Below are 11,139 nucleotides of genomic sequence, written 5' to 3'. Positions count from 1 at the left end.
ATCCTCTGCCAGTCCTAAAGCCACCCTGTTCATCACTCACGAGGACTTCTGATATCTCTCTTACTTCCTCTATAATAATTCTTCCATATACCTTCCCTACCACACTCAGTAAACTTATGCCATGATAATTCTTGCACTCAATTCGCTCACCTTTATTTTTGTACAAGGGTACAATCACAGCCTTTTTCCAATCTGCAGGCACAGTTTCACTCATCCATGTCTTCTTACATATCTCCAACAAGCACTTCATTTCACTCTCTCCACTACACTTAAGCATCTCTGCATACACCTCATTAACCCCAGCTGCTTTCCCATTTTTCAGCCGCTTCACAGCACTCTTCACCTGTGCGAGTGTCACGTCTCCTGGCACTGCATTCCTTCTCTGCACACCTCCAAAACCAATCATGTTTACAGCCGCTCTGCTCCCATTATTCCCATTCATCAGGCTTTCAAAATACTCTTTCCATCTGGTCCTTACTTCATCTCCATGGGTTAATAATCTACCACCTACATCCTTCACACCATCACATTTCTTTCTGCTTTCACTTCTACATTTCCGCACCTCTTTCCAGAATAACTTCCTATTTTCAGAGTACTTCGCATTCATTTTTCTTCCTAGATCATCACTTACCTCCTTCTTATTCCTCATCACTAGTCTCTTCACGTGCTTCTTGCTCTCAGTATACTCAGTTCTTATTTCAACTGAACCCCTATCCTGTAACCACTTTAGCCACTTCTTCCTCTTTTCCTCCACCGCTCTCTTAACCTCCTCATCCCACCATGCCGTACCTTTCTTTTTGTTACTCTTGCCACACCGCACACCACTTTAGCATTCCTAACTAAGCAATCCCTATATGCATTCCACAGGCTGTCCACATCCATTTCATTCCAGTTCACTGATTGTAACTCCTCCTCTACTTTGGTCCTGTAATCATCTGCCATTTCTTTGATCCTTAGCCTCAGTGGTAAAGTGTGCGTTTTCATGCACTGAAGAACGAGAGTTCGTGCCCCGCCAGGGTAATAAGCTCTGGGAGCGTTCTTCTGGCCACGTACTGCTTGGTGGAAATCAGGGGTGTTGTGGTTGAACCAGTGTCGCACTCTATAATGTATGCTTGCAGCCAGTCGGCTTGCGAGGGCCGATTACACTTGATTCACAGACTACACACACATCCAAGGCCACTACAACACTTCAGTCACACTCACAAGTACTTCTCACCCTACATACAATCTCTACCAGTCAGCCTAAGCCACTTGATAGAGATACATTGGCTGTATCGTCCCCGCTTCGGTAGGGATAGGCCGGTCCTGCAGTGGACATTCAAACGGCTGATGAGATGAGAGAGAGAGAGAGACAGACAGACAGACAGACAGACAGACAGACAAAAGTTGTCATGGCAACATTATTTTCTGTCGCCATGGCAACATATGCCAAGTCTACTCAGACTACATGCAGCAAACCACACGTCTCCATCTAGGATAGTTAAATGTTAGTGAAGTTTGGGTAACATGCCAATTAACCATTTCAGGTATGTTGCCTTTGCTATATACAGTTGTCAGTCTTTCTTCAAATCATCCAACAAATTAGTTGCTATACGAGTATGGAGGCTGATTTTTTTGAGTCAAGGAAAAGTTGAGCTGAATTATTTTCTATCTCACTTGATGAATGCAATATCAAAAAATTTCTCACTCCCTCGCACCCACCAAGGGTAAGAAAGAGTTTATCCGGCAAAGCGTGAAAGTTGCAGGGAGCGAAATGTTGTGAAGGAGGGAAGAGAAGGGTAGAGAAGTAAAGGGAGCGAGGAAAGACATACCCAGGCAGCAAGAAGTGAAGAAAAAGAAATGAAACTTTAAAAGGTGGTGCCTGGCAGAGAGAGAGAGAGAGAGAGAGAGAGAGACAGAGACAGAGACAGAGAGAGACAGAGAGAGAGGGAGACAGAGACAGACAGACAGACAGACAGAGACAGAAGAGAGAGAGAGAGAGAGAGAGAGAGAGAGAGAGAGAGAGAGAGAGAGAGAGAGAGACAGACAGACAGACAGACAGACAGACAAAGCGAAAGAGAGAGAGAGGGAGAGACAGGCAGACAGACAGACAGACAGAGACAGAGAGACAGACATAAGACTGACAGACAGACAGACAGACAAAGACAGAGAGAGAGAGAGAGAGAGAGAGAGAGAGAGAGAGAGAGAGAGAGACAGACAGACAGACAGACAGACAGCGAGAGAGAGAGAGAGAGAGAGAGAGAGAGAGAGAGAGAGAGAGAGAGAGAGGCAGAGACAGAGAGAGAGAGAGAGAGAGAGAGAGAGAGGCAGAGACAGAGAGAGAGAGAGACAAGAGACAGAGAAATAAGAATGTAAGCAAACTGTGTTGGGGAATGAAGCAGCCAGCTGGGTTGTCAGACTACGTGCTGCCGCTACGTCGTCGCCTTCAAAATGTTTTATCGTATTTCTTGTTATGGGCAGCTGCCTGTTTCCATATCAGACCAAGGGCGGGGTCAACATTTGTTAAAAAGGTGCAAAACTATTCCATTATACTATGCAACAACTACGATCATATATATATATATATATATATATATATATATATATATATATATATATATATATAGATATATATATAATCACAAGTTTATTTTATAACCATAAAGCACAACTTTCACTAGTTGATCAAACTCCACGAAAAGGAATTGTCTAACATGAATTACTGCTTGCACTTCAGTGATTCTGAATGCATGCTGCAGAAAAATTTCCCAGGTGAAAAAATGAGGAGGTGGAGAGAAAAGTGTATGGAATCCCCGGACCCTCGTTGGCTCCACTACTAATACCACAGTAAATGTTGCGTATATTACTGTGCTTTGTTCGAAGATGCCGTCAGTTTATTTAACTTGGGAGAGACATGTAGAAATCAGCGGAATAGACATAACTTTCGTTAATCCCTTCATTCTTGCAGGGCTATCCTAAACTGAAGAAAAGTGCTCAACAGTAATAACAAAATAACAAAAACAAGACAGAAAAAAAATGGAAATTGTGCTGAGGGTGTTTAGACAAGAAGTAACATAGTAAAACTGTACCATTGGTATGACGAGAATAATAAAAAAAAAAAAAGCCCTATTACAGTCACGCTGTCTCATTGAAGGTGTGCCGTGCGAGCCTGATTGTTAATACTGGCATAATAATCCTCTCATGGTCAGGACAACTTCAGAATTGTACTTCCAGCTAAGGCCAGATAATTTTATTTGGCTGAGAGTGAGTCACATGAGTTTACGTGTTAATGCCCTTCAACAGTCTCCTAGATCTCCGTTTGCCTTTTTCGTTTCTCCATTTCTTACACATCACTGGTATAATTTTTCTCTTTCCTCTCCCTCCCTCCTTCCATTTTTCCGATTCGCACTTTCATTTCCTCCAACTCTCCAGACTCCAGCCATAAAGTAACTTCTCTCTCTCTCTCTCTCTCTCTCTCTCTCTCTCATATTAATGCATGTAGTTAAACATCCAGTTCTCCTATCCCACTGAAAAAACGATAAGGAGAACCGAAAAAATTAACTATAATCTGGTCGCTCTCACTTCCATCCACATTTATTATCGTGCCTGTTGATTGACTGCTAAGGAGGCCACAGTCGAGATTTAACTCTCAGGATGGAAGTAGGCTCGCTGGTCATCTACCCTTACAGTTTATGTTCTGGACTACGGCTATCCTTCCCCCGGACCCTACACCTGGGAGTAAGATGGGATATGCTGCCTGTTACTAGTCCTCCTCCTCCAAAATGTTCCACCTTTAACTTGGTCCCATCGCGTTTCATCGGTGACGCGGCTCAGTTGCTTCAGTCTGATGGCGTTGTTACTGATTGTGTTTTTGCTGCACTAAAAGGTTTTGTTCAACATGGGGAAGGAAATCAGGTTGTGAAAAGGGTAAATATTGACTGTTTTTAAACCTGCCACTAGAAATAGCTTCCTTAATGTTAACGAAGTCGGTAGCAGCTAAGAAGATGATGATGATGATGATGATGATAATACTAATAATACTAATACTAATACTACTACTAATAATAATATCAATATATTAACAGCACCACAAACAACGATACCACCACAACCAGCACCACCAAAACAACACTAACAGTAACAACAACAACAACACCAACCACAATAAATAAGATTAATAATAATAATAATAATAATAATAATAATATGTAGTCAGATTCACAGGACTAATTTCACAACACATAATGCTAAAATCAGAAATATAACTCTGAGAAAAATAAGGAGTTCACGATTCATCATAACCGGTCTTAATTTTAAAGCCTGGTGTCTTCTGAGGTGGCCATGTCCAATGAATATATATTTACAGTAAGTGGCCGTGTCCCGCAAGCCATGTTCACCCTCGATTTGGTCTGCTTCACTTCATAGTCACTCTTTTGAAGTCTAAACTTGCACCACATGTTGTCCATCCATTTATGTTGTGTTTGCTAATATAGGCAATGATTGTATGAAGGTAATGTAATGAGTAAGGGTGGGAGATTAAAGGAATAAATCGCAAGAAAAACTATATATGGGAAGAAGGGCTGCGACAGTTGCCAACATAAAAAGGGGACACCGTCTTAGATCACACACTAAAGCATTGCGTCATTTTTTGGTTGACGAGTTGCAGTGCAGAGAATGCGGGAGTGGTATCTGATGGGGGGAAGTGAGGACGAAGGTGCTATCACTCTCCCCTCCCCCCACACCCAACTGTAGCTCATCAGTCAGAAAAGATCCAGTTCTTAAACGGTGAATCTGTTTCAAGTGACTGAGTGTACACTGACGGAGGTGACAAAGAATAAGGCGCGAGGAATGGAGCTACAGTGAAGAAGGGATGCAGGTACACCGAGGATGGTGACAAGGAATAGGAAAGTGAACATAGACTTAGCAAAGTAGTTGTATGGCAGTCTCTTGGCTCTCTCATTAACGTATGGAAATGAACCTTGGACTTTGCTGGACGAACACAAGTCAAGAATGAGAGGAGTGAAGGGACGTTATCTGAAAAGAAGCGTGTGCACTGTGCAGTTATGTGATGGGACAGAGATATGAGAAAGTTCGAGACCACTGTGGTGTTGATGTGGATGTAAAGTGTGAGGTGTACCCTGAGATAGCCTGACCATGTAGGATGAATAAAGTATGAGACTAAAGAGAAAAGTGTATATGTGTGAAGTGGAGGGAAATGGAGGAGAGAAGTAGAGGAGGCAGAAGATGACTGAGAGGGACAAGATGGAGGGGTACAGTATACAAGTGAGAATGGTGTGAGATGGAGCGAGGACTACCTGACAGCAGAGGACAGGGGAATTTGGAGGCGATCTAATCGCGGCCACACCTTCTGAGATTAAGGAGTCTGGCTATGGACAGATAAATACAGTAGATAAATATATCCTGGACACACATGATTGGTTAAGTAGTACTGTGTGTGCTCTGGGTAGATAGGGTGTGAAGAAAGCCTACCTGTTGGCGTTCTAAGGCATACCCAAGAGCCTCGTTCTGTTTCTTCCTCCTGTTGAACTCTCTGTAACCATCAATATTCACTTCTGCCTGATTGGTTTGATCGCTTCGGCTGCTGCCATAACCCCGGCTGCATGACCACCTAGGCTCCTTTGACTAACTAGACTGCTAAGACCCTCTTGGCTGTCTCAACCATCTTGGCGGTCGTGATTTTTCTGAAAGAAAAATAATTATCAGTCAATTACCCCTATAATTCACTCTCAACTAAACAAAACCGTCTGGTGGTAGCTTGGAGGGAATACTATAGTTGTCCCAATCATGAGAGAGCTAATGGTACCAACATTAACACCTAGGCCTTTATGATGCACACAGCTGAATAAAATCATCTGGTGGTATATGAAACACAATACTAGTGTTGTCCCGACCGTGATAAAATCAAAATGTCTAACATTACCATATGAAACACAATACTATACTGTTAGCGTTAGCCTGATTCTCTTGTGCCCCGCCCCCTTCTGACGCCCCGCCCACTTCCAGCTCTACTCGTTGCTGATTGGCTGAGATAATCATTCTTCTGACTGACAGAATAATGAGCCTTACCACGAAACAGTAGGCCTATCGTATTATTTACTTTTACTTTGAATTCATTTCCGTTTGACAAAGGAAGCACTAAAATTTGCTAACTGAGTCAAAATCAGTTTAAAAGAACCATCCTGCCTCCTTCCGCGACTGCAGCTGAATTTTGGCGCCAAGGAAGTTTGGAGTTTGGCAATAACATATAGCAGCTGTGCCGCTATTACTATTAACCTCTTAACTGCGGGGCATCACTTTTGTGACGCTTGGGAGCAAGGGATCATACCACAGGGCGTCACTTTTGTGATTCTGTGTTATTTTGAATTCGCCCGGGCCTTTAAGTGGTGGCTTGTATCATCTATCAGTACTGCCAATGTCCAACACTAGTCAGCACTCCTAATCTCATCTGTACTCCCATCCATTGTCAACAATTTAGCAATTTCTGCCCGTTCTTGACTTCCCTCCCTACCTCCCCTCCATTACCTTCTCCTCTCGACTGCCCGGCCATGCTGTGCTGAGTAAATCTTCCCCGGAATTTTCCACTGATTTCATGCATTGAAATAAGCCCTATGCCCTATTCTTATACCAAATAATATACACAAAAAAGAAATAAGGTAAGTGATAGTGCCTTACACCTAGAATTGGCTAATTATCACCTGACAGCACCTCACATGCACTCGTTTGCTAATTTTCCCTGTTTATTTCCCCTTGAAATATGCCGTATAATCTATTCTCGTAATAAAAATATATATAAGAAAGGAAGGGAGAAGCCTAAGTGATATTTACATTCACCTGGAACTACCTAATTTATTATGTATTGTCTAGATTTCCTGCCAATCATTTCATAGCATATATAACAGCAGCTGTCACCACGCTGACATTGGCAGCGTTGCACTCCCCCAGGCCACCACAGCATTCAGTTTACTGTTGTCTTTCAAGGTGAAACCACGTCGGATTCGTGCCTGTCCAATTCTGCCGCTTTTTAGCCCCATACAAAGGGCCCTGTGACCTCTACCCCTACTAAACCTCGTGTGGAAAGGGGTAAAGGGCTAAGTGACTGCTGTGGAACATGAACTGGCTAATTTATCAATGAAAATGATGGACAGTGACTACGATCTTTCTGGTGAGTAAAACAGTATAAGTGGAAATGTAAATAATGTGTAAACAGCAAGTGAAAGCAATGAATGTAAATATAAGTGAACAGTGGAAAATAGTTTTATAAGTTACTGCAAGTGACGGTGCATAACACAGTGTAAATAAAATAGAAATGTAAATAATGTAAATAAAATAGAGAATGTAAATAGAAATGTAAATGAGTAGTAATATAAGAATACGAGTATATATACTAGGAGTAATGAAGGTGAAAGTTTCACTCCAGCATGTATGAATACTATGAGTTATGAAAGAGGAAGTGAAAGTGACGGATTCGCTCTCAACGCTAGTATACATGACAAGAAAGTGACTGCTACGTATTTTACTGAAAGAGAAATTGAGTGCCTACAGTGACAATAAACTACTATTACTGAAGGAAACTTATGGATAAAGACTGCAGATATATATAAGTGTTATATAGTAATAGAAATATCAAGTGTGAGTGCTTTAATGAATAATAAATGACAGAATACCAGCGGCAAACGAGCGCAAGTGGGAAGGTCATAATCGCTCGTAATTTTCACTGCTTTCACAATTTTTTTCTTTTTTGGAGTATGGATTCCAAACTATTTGAAAATCATAGAATAGTGTTTCTAGTGATAATATCAGGCTGTGGTAATCATATTAAGGGTTGTCGGGAAGTATAAAGTAGTGACTTCGTTACCCAACTTCAGAAGTCTCCACAACTCCTACGGTACTCGGCGAAGGCTCAACAAACATCCCAGGAGAAAGCTAAAGGTATGTGCCATGTGCATATTTAATTATAATATTCTAGGACTAACAACTGATTTTTGGCAAATATTTTTACAAAGTCTGTTGGAGCACAAATATCCTACCGGGACATGCAAGTCGAGCCAAAACAACCCTGCGGTTTAGGGGTTAAACATATTAAGTCATCTGTTATGTCTGGTAAGTTACCACAGTATCATAACCATATTGTAATTTTCCTTATTTATTTCCTTCATTAATTTAATTAAAATTAGAGGGATCGAATGCAGAAGTAGGATAACGAAATGTCACTGGCTTCGCCTACTCGATACAGTAAAAAAATATTTATACAGTATAATTATTTATACCAACACTGCCATATAAGAATTTTTATTCTATACCCGTGAAGTTATTAAAATCTTATAGAGGGAAAAGGGTTATGCTGTGTGTGTGTGTGTGTGTGTGTGTGTGTGTGTGTGTGTGTGTGTGTGTGTGTGTGTGTCCCTCCTTTCAAATTCATCTCCCGTTTCTCTGTTACTTTTGTTCTATATTGCTTATTGTCTTTCCTCTTCCATCTTATATCATTATATGGAAAAAGTCAAAACAGTTCTTTGTAGAACGTATACCTTTTTATTTTCATAGAGGGAACTTTCGTTACTTCACAAACTTTTCAGGCCGGTGACGTTCCTTGGTACTTTTTTCCCACCTCCTTTACTACAAAACATATTTCCTAGTTAAATGGAAGAGATATCATTGCAGTTAAAGGGTTAAGTAAAAGTTTTGTTGCTTTGATTAGCTAGAGCGCCAAACATGTTTACCTGACGCTGGCTCGGCAAGACTGGCTCAGAACTCTTACTAGGGCCGATGGATGAGTGGGCAGGGCCAAGGGGGCGGGGCATAAGAGAATCAGGCAAATGCCAACAGTATAGTGTTGTCCCGACCGTCATATAATCAAAATGTCTAACATTACCATCAAGTTGTTGCGCAGCATACATACACGAATGGTTCTGTGCAAGAGACAGGCTGTGTAGGCCGCTCTCCTTTTGTCATGCAGGTCCATTCAGAGCCTCTAATTCCACTCAGACTAAGTTAGGTCAGTTTGGAACCATTTACTTTCAGTTAGTTTCATTCACATCTTTATCGATACATCCAGGGCCTTCACAGAAACTTCGAAGCAGTCAGAAAAGTTAAGGTCTTATCAAGACCAGTTATATCAGTTGAGGATCAGATAAGTCCATTCACCCAAATTCAGGTCCACTTAGGGAACAGACATTCATTCAGGGGACTTCAGCTTCGTTCACATCTATTCAGGTTACCTGAAAACCATTTCAGCCATTTCCATATTTGTAATAAATTCAGGCCTGCCACAGACACCTTAGATCTATTTACGTCCTTCAGGTTCAGCAGGCTGAATTAAGTTAACATGGTTGTCCTCAGGTCAGGCATGTATCAAAAATTAACCCAGTCGGGAAATGGTTTCCTAGCTAAATAATTTTGGGTCTTTCAGGTCGAACAAATCGTTCGAAGTCAGAAACTATCTCATCAGGTCATGCCATTGAAGGCATATGCTTCAAATTAGCCCTAATGATTCAACAGTTCTTCAGATCCGCCAGTCCATCTTTTTCATAAAAGAATGGGGTGGTCAAAAAGGAATGGCCAGGACAAGCTAGAATGGTGGCGGGTAATGAGGCGGGAAAGGTCCAGCACATCCTACAAAGATGGGCTCTGTATGAGGGGGCGGCATTTACTGTGAGAAGGCTTTTAGCGACAGATATTTCTGAAGTTCTTTTTCTGGGGTCAGTGGGTGAGGGAGTTCAATAAAGGATGGGCTGGACAAAAAAAAAAAAAAAAAAGCGAGGGGCGACCAACAGTGATGAAGGGACAAGAAGTGATGGAGATTTAAATAACAGTCTCCTCCTAAGAAGAAGAAAAGATAAACACAGCCCTTTCACGTATACCTGGTGTTTGATGACACTGATAAAAGTTCTAAATTTGTTTGACGCAGAAAATACTTCATATCTTAAAAAAGTACCTGTAGCACAATAAGCAGCTGTTGTTCAGATACACCTACCAGAGATAGATACAAAGTATAAGATTCAGAATGGACAAAGCAGTTGAGAAAGAGTAGTATTTTCTTACGTCATACGATTTTGTTTAAACTTTTACATTATGCTGTACATCTGAGTATATCAGCTTACTATATTTACTGAATACTTACACATTATAGAAGATTCTTCTGAGCGAGATTTGGTAGCAGTAATCTACTTACAAATTTCCCACACCTCTTCAAATAACCTTAAGGATAACTTGCTCATAGTCCCTGGAGAATCTGCATGCTGCGTCCCTCAAAACTTGTACGGTCTCTAAAACAAAATAGTTACCAGTTAGTTATATCAATTATAAATGGGCTTAATTGCGATATATAGGTAGGGAAACAGGTATAAAAATTTAACCATGAATACTCATTGAAAATGCATTATGAATATGAGGCTGGGTTAAAATTCTGACGAAATTTGCCTAGTTTTCATCCCATCTCCTTCTTCTGGTGCAGCATGAAAGCAAAATTAGTCAAGGGTTCTTTTTGGTGTGTGCCCTGCAAAGTCACGTGGCTGTACTCAACACAAAGGTCTGGTGCACATCCTGGTCTCCACTGAGATCCACGCCGATCTTGTCAGATCTCAAGGGATTTCAACTGGCGTTGGGTCCAATGGGAGAGCAGGAGGCCACTGTGCTGAATATGATACAGAACACCGTGGCACCCAGCGTATAATACTCTTTTCCGTATATATACAGGGACTCATGAGCGTGTGGCAATGCTCACCTCAGCCATTCTTCACTCAGGTTTATCTTTGATCAGTGTTCTCCCCTTGTGATTTTTACCATCAGCTCTTCCCTTTTCATCTTTTGTATCTGCAACAATACCTATTTACCATGGTCTCACTACCCGAGCAGCTATCACCCAGTGAATATAATACACGTAGCTATGCAAGGATCCTTCATACTGCAGGGGTTACATTTGACGGCAGAGACTGGTGGGAATATTGTCATTTCTGCATTGGGTCTAAGACTTTTGTCTGATTTGTCATTGTCATCCTTGTGTAGGCTTCGTTCTCTTCTGTGTGAGAAAAACACCACCAACGTATAGAGTTATGTGCCAACATTTCACACAAAGAATGTGTCATTTTGACTCTTCTGTGGCTGATGCCAAGTACACACACGGCAATAAATTTATGACCAGGA

This window comes from Coenobita brevimanus, chromosome 21 (assembly GCF_032717465.1).
Source record: "Coenobita brevimanus isolate Jiangsu-jjx chromosome 21, ASM3271746v2, whole genome shotgun sequence".
Taxonomy (NCBI): Eukaryota; Metazoa; Arthropoda; class Malacostraca; order Decapoda; family Coenobitidae; genus Coenobita; species Coenobita brevimanus.
This window is presented reverse-complemented; position numbering follows the sequence as displayed.